Below are 15,584 nucleotides of genomic sequence, written 5' to 3' on the forward strand. Positions count from 1 at the left end.
AATCAACAAATAATCCAAACCAGTTGGATTGACAAGTCTACAAAAAGCAGCTTGAAGAGTGTGCAAGATTGTTAGGAATATGTTGTGAACTTGATGATAAATTAAACAAAACACCTTAGTAGATTTAACTTAGTGAATTTTGTAGCACTCGACGGATGATTAAATATTGTCCCGACGGATGATGTAATATAGTCCCGACGGATGAGTATTTTACATCCACCGGGTGAGTAGCTTATGTAACAATTAAGTATTGTAGCACATTTCTGCAAACAACTTTGTGTAGATTCTGTAGGAGCATATGAGTCATGTTGACTACTAGTGGATATGCAGAATAGGTTGATTAATTGTAAATATAAGATGTCTTATAATTCTGTATAAATGAAATGGAGTCAAGTGACAAATAGCTACCCGACGGATGATCAACAAAGCTACCCGACGGATGACAAGCATGTACCCGACGGATGATCAAATTCAAATATCTGTTGACAGTGACAACACAGTCACATACATTGGGTGTTTTCAAAAGGAATGTGGCAGCCTGTTCAGCAGGAATTTGAGAACAAAGAAGCATTACCATTTATATGCTATTATGAAGAGATTCAAAGATGCAGGAATAGAGTAGTGAAGCAGCATGAAGTTAGACTAGATATGTTTTGTTTTATTATTTTATGTTATTGTCATGTAAACTTGGTGATATATAAACCAAGTGTAACTAGTGGAACAATTAATTAAGCACACACATTTCCAGAGAAACATGTTCAAGCTGTATTCTATAGCATTTCTCTGTAAGTTCAGTTGTTCGTACTTGTAAGCAGCTGTGATCTAATCAAGCTTCACAGAGTTCTCATTCGATATATATATGGTGGATACTTTCAAATCCACCAGAAAGTTTTAAAAACTTGTGTTTTTATTACTTTATGTTTTGATTTATATAACTCTTTTATTCCACATTCTGCAAATCAAATACTCATATATTTATCGAGTTAGAACTGTTTTAAAATATTGAAAAAGTAGCCAGAATTACATTCAACCCCTCTTCTGTAATTCTTGTTGTATTGTTAGGGAATAATAATTGGTATCAGAGTAAGCTCTTGAAGTACAAAGAGTGTAAAGATCACAACAAACAACAAGATGAACAAGACGGATGTTGGAGTTAAAATTTCTTTTCTGGACAAAGATAACTATCACCACTGGAAGGTGAAAATACACCTACATCTTCTTTCCCAAGATGAGGCCTATGTGGATTGCACAGAGAGAGGTCCTCATGTACCAATGAGAGCTGCAACATGCAATGAACCATCTGTTCCTAAGCCTAGGCATGAATGGTCAGATCCTGATATTGAGCAAGTCAGGAAAGACAAGAAGGCCATGAATATATTGTTCAATGGAGTTGATGGTGATATGTTTGATAACATCATTAACTACAAAACAGCTAAAGAGGTTTGGGACATAATCTAGATTATTTGTGATGGTACTGAGCAAGTAAGGGAGAACAAGATGCAGCTGCTAATTCAGCAATATGAGCACTTTCACTGTGAAGAAAGTGAGTCTCTCATGGACAATTTTAGTAGATTTCAAAAGCTACTAAATGCTCTGAAGTTGCATGGAAGAGTCTATCAAACAAAAGACTCTAACCTCAAGCTCCTTAGATCTCTTCCAAAAGAGTGGAAACCAATGACAGTCTCATTGAGAAATTCACAGGATTATAAGGAGTTTACCTTGGAGAGACTGTATGGCATCCTAAAAACTTATGAGCTTGAAATTGAGCAAGATGAGAGGACGGAGAAAGGAAGGAAGAAAGGAGGGTCCATAACATTGGTTGCTGAGTTAGAGAAAGAGAAAGAGATGAAGGTAGAAGTTGTTGAGTCTACATCAAAGGTCTGTGAAAGTAAGTGCAAAGGGCTGGTAGATGTAAATGAAGATCACTTGAGCCAAGACGATATGGATGATATTGATGAACATCTAGCATTCCTATCCAGAAGATTTTCCAAGCTCAAATTCAAAAAGAATTTTGGAGCATCCAAGCCAAATAGAAACATGGTGGATAAATCCAAATTCAAATGTTTAAAATGTGGCTTGGCATGGCCTTCTGCCAGTGAATGTAGAAAGTCTGATTCTAGCAAGAAGAAGTTTGAGCCTGTTGATTATAAACAGAAATACTTTGAGTTGCTCAAACAAAAGGAAAAGGCTTTCATCACACAGGAGAATGACTGGGCTGCATATGGTTTAGATTAAGATGAAGAAACAAACTATGCCAATCTAGCCCTGATGGCCAAGTCTGATGAAACAGAATTAAGTTCTTCAAGTAATCAGGTAATCACCACTAACTTAGCACATTTATATAAAGCTGAGTGTAATGGTGCAATCAATGACATGTCCACAGAATTATATCACGTGTGTGTTACATTTAAGTCCCTCACTAAGGAAAATGCTAAAATTAAAGAAAATAATTTGTTTTTAAGTGAGAGGAATAATGTGCTAGAATCTCGGTTTATTGAATTTGAGAAATTGAGAATTGAGTGTAAGATTGCTAATGATGAATTAACTGAGTCCTTGAAGACAGAAGAGATTTTAAAGAAGCAGCTTGAACAAGAACATGAAGTAATTAAAGCATGGAAATCATTCAGAGATGTCCATGCTCAAATCACTAAAGTTCAAGGTATTGAGTCCTTTTGTGATGCATCCTGGAAGAAGAGTAAGGAGAAGCTGGGATCCAATTTGGTTGAAGGATTGTTGACAGATGCGGACTCGACGGATGATGAGAATCATCCGTCGGATAATCAAAAAGATTATCCGTCGAGTGACAAAGAGCCACATCCGTTGGCTGTAAGTAAACCTGTGAGCAAAGCTAAGCTTACCAAGCTGAATGAGAAATATGGATCAGTTTCCAAAAACTTTGTTCCAGGAGAATCAAGTCAAGTGAAGAAGGAGAAGAAAGTTAATGTTGGTCATCTGTCCATCAAGTAATTGAATGACAGATTAGAAAAGATTGAGGTTAAAGCAGAAGCTAAAAAGAAAAACAATAGAAATGGGAAAGTAGGAATTAACAAGCATAACAACTACACACCTGATAAATATGCACCAAGAAAAATCTGTGTTAAGTGTGGTAGTATTAATCACCTGTTTGTTAATTTCAAACTTGCCATGCCTACTCCTATGTTTGTACCTCCCTCTTTTCCCAACATGACTGCTATGCCAACCATGCCTATGAATGCTATGTCTACTCAGAATATGAATGCACAATTTGCTAATATGCCATTTGCACCTCATCCATATTATGATGCATTTAGTATGTCTCAAATGCCATTTAGCATGCCTTACTAGAATAACATGTTTGCAAACAACATGTCATTTCCTGTTAATCAAAATGTGCATGATAATTCTTTTCTAATGACCGGTTTCAAAGGTCAAACTCAAATGACCAAGGATGAATCAGAAATTCCCAAGTCAAATGAGATTAAACCTAAGAAACCAAAGAAGAAAGCTAACAAGGCAGGACCCAAGGAAACTTGGGTACCAAAATCAACTTGATTTGATTTTGATGTGTGCAGGGAAACAGAAAGAATCTTTGGTATCTGGATAGTGGTTGCTCAAGGCACATGACTGGAGATTCTACCCTGCTCACAGAGTTCAAAGATAGAGATGGCCCTAGTATTACTTTTGGAGATGACAGCAAGGGTTATACTGTGGGATATGGCTTGATTTCAAAAGACAATGTCATCATTGAAGAGGTTGCCCTAGTGGATGGTCTCAAGCACAATCTATTGAGTGTCATCCAACTTTGTGATAAGGGCAACTCAGTAACCTTCAATTCAGAAGCCTGTGTTGTGACAAATAAAAGGAGCAACAAAGTGGTTCTCACTGGAGTGAGAAAAGGAAATGTATATTTAGCTGACTTCAACTCATCTAATGCAGAATCAGTCACTTGTCTTCTCAGTAAAGCAAGTCAAGAAAGAAAGTTGGCTATGGCACAAGAAGATGTCCCATTTAAACTTCAAGACCATGAATGAGCTTGTCAAGAAAGAGCTGGGAAGAGGAATTCCTCAAGTGGAGTTTACTAAGGATGGATTATGTGATGCCTGCCAGAAAGGAAAGCATATCAAAACATCATTTTGAAAGAAACTTGATTCAACAATTGAAGAACATTTGCAATTGTTACACATGGATTTGTTTGGACCAGTCAATGTGTTGTCTATCTCAAGGAAAAGATTTTGCCTAGTAATTGTGGATAATTTCTCAAAGTTCTCTTGGACATATTTCCTAAAGTTTAAAGATGAAGCTAGTGAAATCATCATCAATCATATAAGGCAAGTCAACAATCATCCTGATTTTAAGTAAAAAGAATCAGGAGTGACAATGGGACAGAGTTCAAGAATTCTGTGATGAGATCATTCTGTGAAGATAATGGGATTATGCATGAGTTTTCTGTAGCAAGAACTCCACAACAAAATGGAGTAGTGGAAAGAAAGAACATATCTCTTATTGAAGCTGCAAGGACAATACTTGAAGAATCAAAGTTACCAACATATTTTTGGGCTGAAACTGTGAATACTGCCTGCTACACTCAGAATATTTCTTTGGTTAATCAAGCAAAGTGTATGACACTCTACCAATTGTTCAAGAACAGGAAGCCAACTCTAAATTTTCTTCATGTCTTTGGCTGCAAATGCTTTATCTTGAGGAATCAAACTGATCAACATGGGAAGTTTGATGCTAAAGCAGATGAAGAAATTTTTGTTGGGTATGCTGTGGGAAAAGCATATAGGGTCTACAATCTAAGAACCAACATTGTTATGGAATCAATTCATGTTGTGTTTGATGATAAAAAGATTGAAGGATTGCAAGATGGAGATTTCCATGAAAGCCTCAAGTTTGATAATGTGGAGATGGTTAGTGATGACAATGATGATGAAAGTGATCAAGAAACAGTGAATAAGGATAATACAGAAAAATCTACAACTAATGAAGCACAAAACTCAACATCGGTCGAGTTAAAAAATGCTTCATCCGTCAGGAGATAATCTGCCTTATCCGTCGGAACACAAAGTGCATCATCCGTCAGAACATTAAGAGAAGCTGAAAGTCAGAATAGATCACCTACATAAATTTCTCCTTTCTCAAATCAAAGATTCACAAATTTAGGGGGAGTTTCTCATAATCAAAACTTAGTCACACATCAAGACAACAATGAGGCCTCTTCATCTAGAGCTAATCTACCTCAACAAAGAAAGTGGACTAAAGATCACCATTTTGGGCTCATCATTGGTGATGCATCTTCTAGAGTTCAAACAAGGAGAGTAACTCAAGAAGAATGTCTATATATCAGCTTTCTATCTAAGGAAGAACCAAAGAAGGTAGAAGAAGCTTTGTTGGATCCTGATTGGATTTTATCTATACAGGAGGAGCTAAACCAATTTGAAAGGAACAAGGTATGGAAGCTGGTACCCAAACCTAAAGGAAAGAATCCAATAGACACCAAGTGGGTATTCAGAAACAAGATGGATGAAAATGGCATAGTAATCAGGAACAAAGCTAGATTGGTTGCTAAGGGTTATTGTCAACAAGAAGGAATAGATTTTGATGAAACCTTTGCTCCTGTTGCAAGACTTGAAGCCATCAGAATCTTCTTAGCCTATGCAGCTCATGCCAATTTCAAGGTCTATCAAATGGATGTCAAAAGTGCTTTTATGAATGGAGATTTAGAGGAGGAAGTCTATGTTAGTCATCCTCCTGGTTTTGAAGATCCAAATTTTCCAGAATATGTCTACTATCTTATGGAAGCACTTTATGGACTGAAGCAAGAACCTAAAGCCTAGTATGATATTTTATCAAAGTTGTTTTTGGAAAATCACTTCACAAGGGGTATTGTTGATAAAACTTTATTCTTTAGAAATGTTAATGGCTCTAGTATACTTGTTCAAATCTATGTAGATGATATTATATTTGGTTCTGCAGATGAAAAACTTTGTAAAAAGTTTGCCAAATTGATGCAAAGTAAGTATGAAATGAGCATGATGGGAGAACTAACTTACTTTCTTGGTTTACAAGTTAAGCAAGTTAGTGATGGAATATTTATTAGTCAAACTAAATATATTCATGATCTTTTAAATAAGTTTGATCTAATGGATTGCACATCTGCAAGAACTCCCATGGCCACTGCAACTAAGCTTTAATTAAACACTACTGAAAAGTCTGTGGATATTTCAAGCTACAGGGGCATGGTTGGCTCACTTCTGTACTTGACAGCTAGTAGGCCAGATATAATATTTGTTACTTGTCTTTGTGCTAGATTTTAAGTTGATCCTAGAGAATCTCACTTAGTAGCTATCAAGAGAATTTTCAGATATCTCAAGGGAACACCAAAACTTGGCATTTGGTACCCTAGAGATTCCGGTTTTGATCTAACTGGTTATTCAGATGCAGATTATGCAGGTTGTAAAATAGATAGAAGAATCATAACAGGAACCTGTCAATTTCTAAGAAACAAGCTTGTGTCCTGGTTTAGTAAAAAGCAAAATTCTGTTTGTATTCTACAGCTGAAGCTGAATATATGGTTGTTGGTAGTTGCTGTGCACATATTTTGTGGATGAAAAACCAATTGTTGGACTATGGTCTACATGTGGATAGAATTCCTATTTTCTGTGATAACACAAGTGCAATTGCCATCACTGAAAATCCAGTACAGCATTCAAGAACAAAGCACATAGACATCAAGTTCCACTTCATTAGGGAGCATGTGATGAATGGTATTGTGGAACTTCATTTTGTTCCAAGTGAAAAGCAGCTTCCAGATATATTTACCAAGCCACTTGATGAATCCACCTTTTCAAGGTTGGTAAGTGATTTAGGTATGTTTAATTATTCTTAAATTATTTCAGATATTTTTGCAAGTTTGAATACAGCCAGAAACTTAATTGATTTTTCTGTTTTTGATAAAATTTTGGCTAAGTCAAAATTTACATCCCGACGGATGCTCATTATCCATCGAGTTTGATCATCCATCGGAACATTATTTGTTAATAAAAATCAATTACTTTTCTGGATTATTTCATAACTCGACGGTTAAAATCCTCATCCGTCGAATTGTCTCAATCTTAGCCGTTAAAACTCTGAACATTATCCATCGAGTATACTTACAATTTGTAAGCATGACACGACGGATAAGTGACAAAATTTTTACAGTTTATTTATTTTTTTTAAACGGCTATTTTGGGCTATTTTGATTAGTCACTTTACTTCACTTTATTATTTCTGACAGTTTATTTCTGAGATAGTATAAAAGCAGAATTCATTTTTATTCTACTCCTTTATCATTCTCAAGAATCAATTACTCTAACTTCTTTCTTCCTCAAAAGCAAATATTCTGTCTGCAAATTTCACATCTTTAGCAATGGCACCTGTAGTCAAAATCATGTCTCGAACGAGATATATATACGAAAAGAACAACTTTACAGCTCTTGTAAACAAGGAGATTCAACAGTCTGGGGAGTTTCACAAGATGATGGATTTTGTGAAAAGATGTAAACTCAGTTATGCTATTATGGAATTACTCACAATCTACTGTGAAGTTGTGGAGGAGATATGGACAACTGCAGTGTACAACTCTACTGACAAGACCATCATTTTCACTCTCAAAGGTAAGCAGTTTTGCATTAATAGTGACATTGTCAAAGCATGCTTTAGAATTCCTGATAATACTGCTATTGTTCCACACACAGATACTGATATAGTTAACATGCTAAATTCCATGGGCTATGCATTTTCTACCTCTAAATTAAGTGAAATTAGGAGGTCAGGTCTTAGAAAAGAATGGAGTTATCTGTGTGATGTGGTAACTAAGGTTTTCTCTGGTAAAATTAGCAATTTTGACTCTGTTAACATTTCCATGCTCAACATGCTTTACATGCTAGTTACTGATAAGTACTTTAATTTCAGTGACTTGGTCTTGTTTGAGTTAGGTTTTTAAGTTAGGAAAACTCAATAAGAGAGGTAAAAGTGTCTATTATGCTAGATTCTTTATGATGCTTGCTAACCATCTTATTGAGGACATTATAATTGAGAACCCAACCAACGAGCTGAATTGTTGGGTTCAAGAAAGAAAAATGATTGCAGATCTTAATAGAGCAAATCACCACAAAGAGGTGCCCTTATTCTATTTTCCAGTCATGGAGGGACCTCGGGTAAGTGAGGTAAGTACTACTGTCTCCACTCTTCCAACCTCACACATTTCTTTGCCTTCAAGTGTAGCTATGGCATATGTGTCAATAACCCAACAGATGCCTACCCAAGCTACCAAACCCACAATTTCAAAATCCAAAGCTAAGAAAGCCCCCTCTGGTTTCTCTCAAAAGAAACCAGTTGTAAAATCTACTAAACACAAAGAGGGGAGTGTGAAGGTGAGTAAGCAAGTTGAGGGACAAGGTGACAATCAAAGAAACCCTAAGGATAAGGCTGGTGAGATGAGTGTACCTAAGCCTAGCCACACCACAGTTTCTCAATAAACTGTGGTTGTTAATAAGTAAATTAGCTCATTTCGAGTTTCATCCTCCCAAAAGGATATTACTATTGAAACAAGCTCCCAACCAGGAGCACAGGCCAAGAGGGGTAGGGACACTAGTTCACCACAAACTTATGCTAGAAAGAAAAGATCAAAAACCGTTGGGGATGCACAGGGAACACACACAGTGCAAACTGGTGCTAAAGACCCAGTCACTGCACCTTCTCAAAGTCAGATTGATGTGGCTCCAATAAATGTGGAGTCACAGCCAAAATCCTTAACAATTGAAGCACCTGAAACACTAAATTCACCCACACACTCACTGGATGTTGACATGATCAATACATCACTTTCAAATTCTCCATCTTTAACTCTTGTGGAGAAGCCAAAAATCCAAGCAAGTGAGCATCATCTTTTAGGTGATTTATTGGCGCACTTGCCATTTCTTTCTGAGTCTGTTAAGATATTTGTGCCTAAATTTTCATCAATCTGCACAGAGTCTACAATAATCTCCACTCCAAACTCATTCATTTCTTCTATCCCGATGGATATTCATCATCCATCGAGTAGTGATTGTATCCCGACAGATAAGCCTAACAGCAGTCATCCGTCGGATAGCCATACTACTATCCCGATGGATATTCATCATCCGTCGGGAGTCTCTGCACAACTTCAAATTTCTTCAATTCTTACAAGTGCATAAGACTTAATGGTAGTGCAATCACTCTTAGGACTGAGGGAATGGAGTGAATTGAGTGAGAGTATGGGTTGCTCCCAGGAAAAAGAAGAGATAATGAGTGAGCAAATGCAGACCATTTCTTCAGGACTAGCAAAAGTGAGTGAGAGGAGTCCCACCTTAGATGGTGAAAATGAGGGTGTGAGGGTGGGAAGCCAAGGGGAGCCCTTGATGCAAGAACAGAGAGATCATGAGAAAAATGCAAGTACAGGAGAAATAAGGGTGGACATCATTGTTAATGAGTCAATGAATGTCAATAAAGCAGACAAAGAGGAACTACCTCAGCATAGTCAAGCTGTTATAAATTCCACCTCTTTGGATGCTTAGACATTTACTCATCCTGTTCCAAAATATTAACTTTTAGCTGGATAGGGCAATGAAAATGCAGAAAGGATGCTAAATTTGGTGCACACCATTCAATCCATGCAAAGAGCAAAGGATTCCATCACAGCTATGCCTTCTACAATCACATAGATTATGAAGCTGGTGGGTCAGAAGAATTTTTTGGTGATGAGGGTGATGATAGTGCAGAGGAGTCACTGGATATAGGGGAGAAGTAGGCCCTAGTTCCAAATCTGGTCTGCCAACTTGGGCATTTTCAAAGAGCGGTGATGAACATTATTTCAAGACCACCCTTATACAACTCATCAGTCAGACACAATCTGCTCTTTAATCAACAACAAATACCAGCACCAAGAAGCTCCTACAAGCACACCTTGCTTCTCTTCAGTTACAACAAATCCAAGGCCTTCAACACCGTCAGAATGTCACTTTTATCAAAAATGAGATTGATCAAATGAAGAAGGACATTTCCGAAAGATTGGATGCTAAACTTCCAGAAGCAACAATGATTGATATTAAGAGACATCTAAGGAAGAACTCTGATCTTGCTACTCAAGTGGATTCCTTGGATAAAAGGATGATTGCTATGGAAGCTTCTCTAACAGCTATTCATCTACATCAAGCACAACAAACAGACTTGCTTCAAAAGCTAGTGGCAGCGCAAACTTCTTCCTCTACTCTACTTGCTGATAATAAAAAGGGGGAGAAAGAAGGCACTATTGTCCCAGTCAGTCAAGAGGGATCAAGGAGTGAGGGGAGCAGAAAGTACTGAACATACAAGTAGGCAAAGCAATTGTGCCAGCAATTGCCTTCACAAAGCCACCTGCTATAGATATCATTGACCTTATCAATCAAGTAGCAGCCAAACTAAAAGCAGCAGATGAAAAGAAGCCAGTGAGCCCATTAGATTGGAAGAAAATTGATGATGACATTCAAAGGAAATTTGGTCCAATTCAGAAGCCAGACAAAACATTCATTCATCACTCTCAAGTCAAGAATATTTATGTGAATGAAATGAGTATGAATTATCTGGAAAAGGCCAAACATCTTGTATCAAATCTCCGAAGGCAAATATTATCATGAAGCCTAAAAGAAACTACTCAAAGTTTTCATACAAAAATCTTATGAATATTGTGTATGCGACACCTAGGCCAGATGAGAAGAAGCTGTTGGCTAGGTCAATTGCATTTTATAAAGATCCAGCTGATTCAGCACTTAAAAGAAGATTAGCCAAGATTTACAGAAATGGTAAGAAAATTTGTGTGGTCACTGGACACCCTATGTTTGTGGAAGCTAAAAAGGAAGAGAAGGAAAGAATAAGGCAAGAAAAGAAGCAAGATGCTCTGGATGCTAAGAAGCTCAAATAAAAGAAGAAGCAAGCTGCCATCTTAGCCAAACTTCAAGCTGTAAAGACCACAACTAAGATTTACGTACAACCATCTGTAATTGCTGAACCTCAAGATCAAAAAGTGCAAGATGAACCATAACAGAAAAGAAAATTCAGATACAAGCTCCACTCCAAAATAAAATTGGACTTCCGTGATGAGGAAATGGAAGACAATATTCCCAAAAAGCCTACAACTTCAACTCAGACATCAAAACCCTCAGTGGTATTTGAAGAATTCAAGGTGGTGGATCAAACTAGGAACATTCATGGTGAACCCATTATTCCTAAGGATGAGCCAGTGGACTGGGATAGTTTGCCAATTCCTGAGCTAAATTTTCCTATCTTCAACAAGTCAAAGAAGAAAAAGACTAGAGCAAGCAAGAAAGTGAAGCCTGTGACTCTCAGATCCAAGACCCTAACTAAATCTCAATCTACAGTCAACAAGGGAGATTTATTATACATCTGTGACATCAAGGAGTTTTTTGACATAAACCTCTACTTGGATGAATTGGAAGAAGTAAGAGGAATTGATGCTCACTGACATATTCCTGAAAGGCTGGTGTTTAAATATAAGGGAGGAAAAGAGATAATATGGCCTTTTCACAGGATTATTCTAGAAAGCCAATCAGTTCTAATAAAGATCTACTCATCTTTTAAAAAGAACTTTGGATACAATGTAACTGCAAGGAGATTAGTTCTAAAGAAGATTAAAGAGCTGAGGAGTAATAGAGCTAAAGATGCACTACCAAAAACTCTGTCAATTCCCTTCACAGGAAAGAGAGTGCATTTGAGGCTTTATTGGTTGATGGAATTCAGGGATGAAAAGAGAGTAAGAAGATTCTTCAGATTGGAGAACCAGTTGAGTATCTCTAGCAATGAGACTCTATTGGAAATGCAAGAAATGCTAGATCTCTCAGAAGCTGATGAACTTGAGTTCCACATGCAACACCAGAATCAAATAGAGGAGAACAACAGGAGGCTTGGGAAGAAATCCAGACAATCAAGGAAATAGACTTATCTGCTCAGACTAGAGGAGCACCTTGATAATGATTGTGAGCAACTTCTTTGTATACTTTGCTTTGTTCAATTTTCAGTAAATATTGTAGCACTTATCAGTTTTATCTATTATTTTCAATCTGTATTTTTTGGGTGTTTTATTATCATCAAGTTTCTCTTAATTTATGGCTACAATTCCAGTAGACAAAAATTGGGGGAGATTGTTAGGAATATGTTATGAACTTGATGATAAATTAAACAAAATACCTTAGTAGATTTAACTTAGTGAATTTTGTAGCACTCGACGGATGATTAAATATAGTCTCGACGAATGATGTAATATAGTCCCGACGGATGACTATTTGACATCCACCGGGTGAGTAGCTTATGTAACAATTAAGTATTGAAGCACATTTCTGCAAACAACTTTGTGTAGATTCTGTAGGAGCATATGAGTCATATTGACTACTAGTGGATATGCAGAATGGGTTGATTAATTGTAAATATAAGATGTCTTATAATTCTGTATAAATGAAATGGAGTCAAGTGACAAATAGCTACCCGACGGATGATCAACAAAGCTACCCGATGGATGATCAACAAAGCTTCCCGACGGATGACAAGCATGTACCCGACGGATGATCAAATTCAAATATATATTGACGGTGACAACACAGTCACATGCGTTGGGTGTTTGCAAAAGGAATGTGGTAGCCTGTTCAGCAGGGATTTGAAAACAAAGAAGCATTACCATTTCCATGTTATTATGAAGAGATTCAAAGATGCTGGAATAGAGTAGTGAAGCAAGATGAAGTTAGACTAGATATGTTTTACTTTATTATCTTGTCTTATTGTCATGTAAACTTGGTGATATAGAAACCAAGTGTAGCTAGTGGAACAATTAACTAAGCACACACATTTCCAGAGAAACATTTTCAAGCTGTCATTTCTCTGTAAGTTTAGTTGTTCATACTTGTAAGCAGCTGTGAGCTAATCAAGCTTCACAGAGTTTTCATTCGATATATATATATACATATATATATATATATATATATATATATATATATATATCTGGTGGATACTTTCAAATCCACCAGAAAGTTTTAAAAGCTTGTGTTTTTATTACTTTGTGTTTTTATTTATATAACTCTTTTATTCCGCATTCTGCAAATCAAACACTTATATATTTATCAAGTTAGAACTGTTTTAAAATTTTTAAAAAGTAGCTAAAATTACATTCAACCCCCCTTCTGTAATTCTTGTTGTATTGTTAGGGAATAACAAAGATCAAGGGTGAATATTAACTGACAAAGGAATATCAAAGTTAACACAATATGCAAAGATATGCTAAGCCATAAATGGAATATATACTTTTCTTAAAATAGAAATGATTAGTGACAGTTTACTAAAATAAAAAGCATCTCTTATTGTACAATGTGTAAACCAGCAATTAACTAAAATATAAAGTTAACACTGGTCCTTTGTTAGTTGTAACAATTTAGATCAGGAATTCTTGTATTCTCTCAAGATTGAAGCTAAGCTCTTTAACAACAAAGAGCCTAGAAATTTTGTAGCAAAAAATTCTTAATTTTAATATAAAATTATTTGAGTTTTGAAAGATCTGTGTTATTCATAGCTTCATGTTTAATTTCTGTTATAACACATCTTACTACAAGATTTGATTTACTTTGTTCAAAACCAAAATAGTTCAAGAAAAGCATAAAGACACTAAAACACATTCACCCCCCCCTCTGTGTGTAATTCGTTTCCTAACAAGTGGTATCTAAGCAAAATCTGAAAGTAAATAGATTCAAGATCTTGGAAGAATGAATACACAGAAAATCAATAGCATCGAAATTCCTACTTTTGACAAATCTAACTACACTCTTTGGAAAAAGAAAATGTTGTTATTTATCAGGATGGCCAATCCACTCTATATTCAGATTCTCAAAAATGGGCCCTTCACTCCTATGGCTAGAGTTGAGGAATCAACAGATGGTGATATGGTCATTCCAGCTCATTATGCTCCAAAAAACCCTTCTGAGTACATTGAGCCAGAAAAAGAAAAAGTTTCCCTGCAGCTGATATTGATAGAGTCACTTGACAATGTGATGTACAACAACATTGTCAAATGTGACACTGCCAAGCAGATCTGGGAAAAGATAAAAATACTCTGTGAGGTAACTGAGGAAGTTAGATCTAATCAAAGAAGGATATTGATTTCACAATATGAGGGTTTGATGGCCAAGCCAAAAGAAAGTATCTCTGATGTGTTTGAAAGATTTAATAAGCTGATAAATGACTTGCAGCTCCATGACAAATACTATGAAGCTGAAGAAGTGAATCTGAAATTTTTGCTAACACTTCCTGACCATTTGGAACAGAAAATTTCTGCAATCAGATAAGGGAGAGATCTAAGAAGGATAACGCTGGAAGTTCTTTATGGAATCTTAAAAATATATGAATTAAAAATGATTCAAAGAAAATCATTAAGAGCTGGTCAAGGGCATGTTGTAGATGGTTCAATTGCTCTAGTTGTCAATGAAAGCCAGACTTCTAATGATGAACCAAGATCCCAGACTCCAATTGCCTCAACAAGTGAGCAAAGAACCAATGATTCACAGGAACAAGTCATTATGGAATTGGAATAAGATGAATTCTATACCATGGATGAACTTGATGAGCTTGATCAGTCAATGGTCTATCTGGCAAGAAAGTTCTCTAGTAGTAGAGTAAAGAAGCCAAGATTCTTCAAGGGTAAAGGACAATCATTCAACAAAGATAGCAGCTGGAAAGGAAAAGGGAAGTACACATCTGATAGCAAAAATGGTTACAAAACTGGATCTGTTGACAGATCAAGGGTAAGGTGCTTCAATTGTGATGAACTAGGCCATTTTACTACAGAATGCAGGAAACCCAAGAAAGCAAAGAAAGACAAAGCTTATCTTGAACTGGAAGCAAAGTATGAAGCTCTTCTAAATAAACAGCAAAGCAAAGCTTATATTGCAGAGGGAAAAAGTTGGGATGATTTTGATAATGATGAAGATGAGGAAGTTGGAAATTATGCACTATTGGCCTTGGAGCAAGGAGAGTCATTCTCATCAAAATCACAGGTACCAACTCTCACCACCATTAATTTAAATGTGAGTCAATATAAGGAAACTGTAGAGAAGATGAGCATAGAAATGTTTCACATTCATACAAGTATGGTTGCTGCTAATGAAGAAGTTAGCAGACTGACAAAGATAAATGAGAAGCTTGAAAATGAGAAACAAGAAGCTGAATTGTTGTTGGTAGAGCTTGAAGCTATAAGACAAGAAAATGCATATCTGAAGAACAAGCTCAAGTGTGAAAGTGAAATTGAAGCAGTGCTAAGGGAGAAGTTGGAAAAGAATGAAGTTAAATTGAAATCCTTCAAGAATGCATCTGAGTCAGTTGGACAATACCATGAGAAAAACAAGCCATGTGCAAATATTGTTATTGGTCTTGACTATGATTCCTTGAACAGTAAGAAGAAAAATATAGGTGACAAAGGAAAAGCAACAGAGAATGAAAATATTCCAACAATTCTTAAAAAGGTTGACTCACCTATGTTCAAGCCATGTGAGGTTAACTTCAGTGAAGAA

This window comes from Apium graveolens, chromosome 5, assembly GCF_009905375.1.
Source record: "Apium graveolens cultivar Ventura chromosome 5, ASM990537v1, whole genome shotgun sequence".
Lineage (NCBI taxonomy): Eukaryota > Viridiplantae > Streptophyta > Magnoliopsida > Apiales > Apiaceae > Apium > Apium graveolens.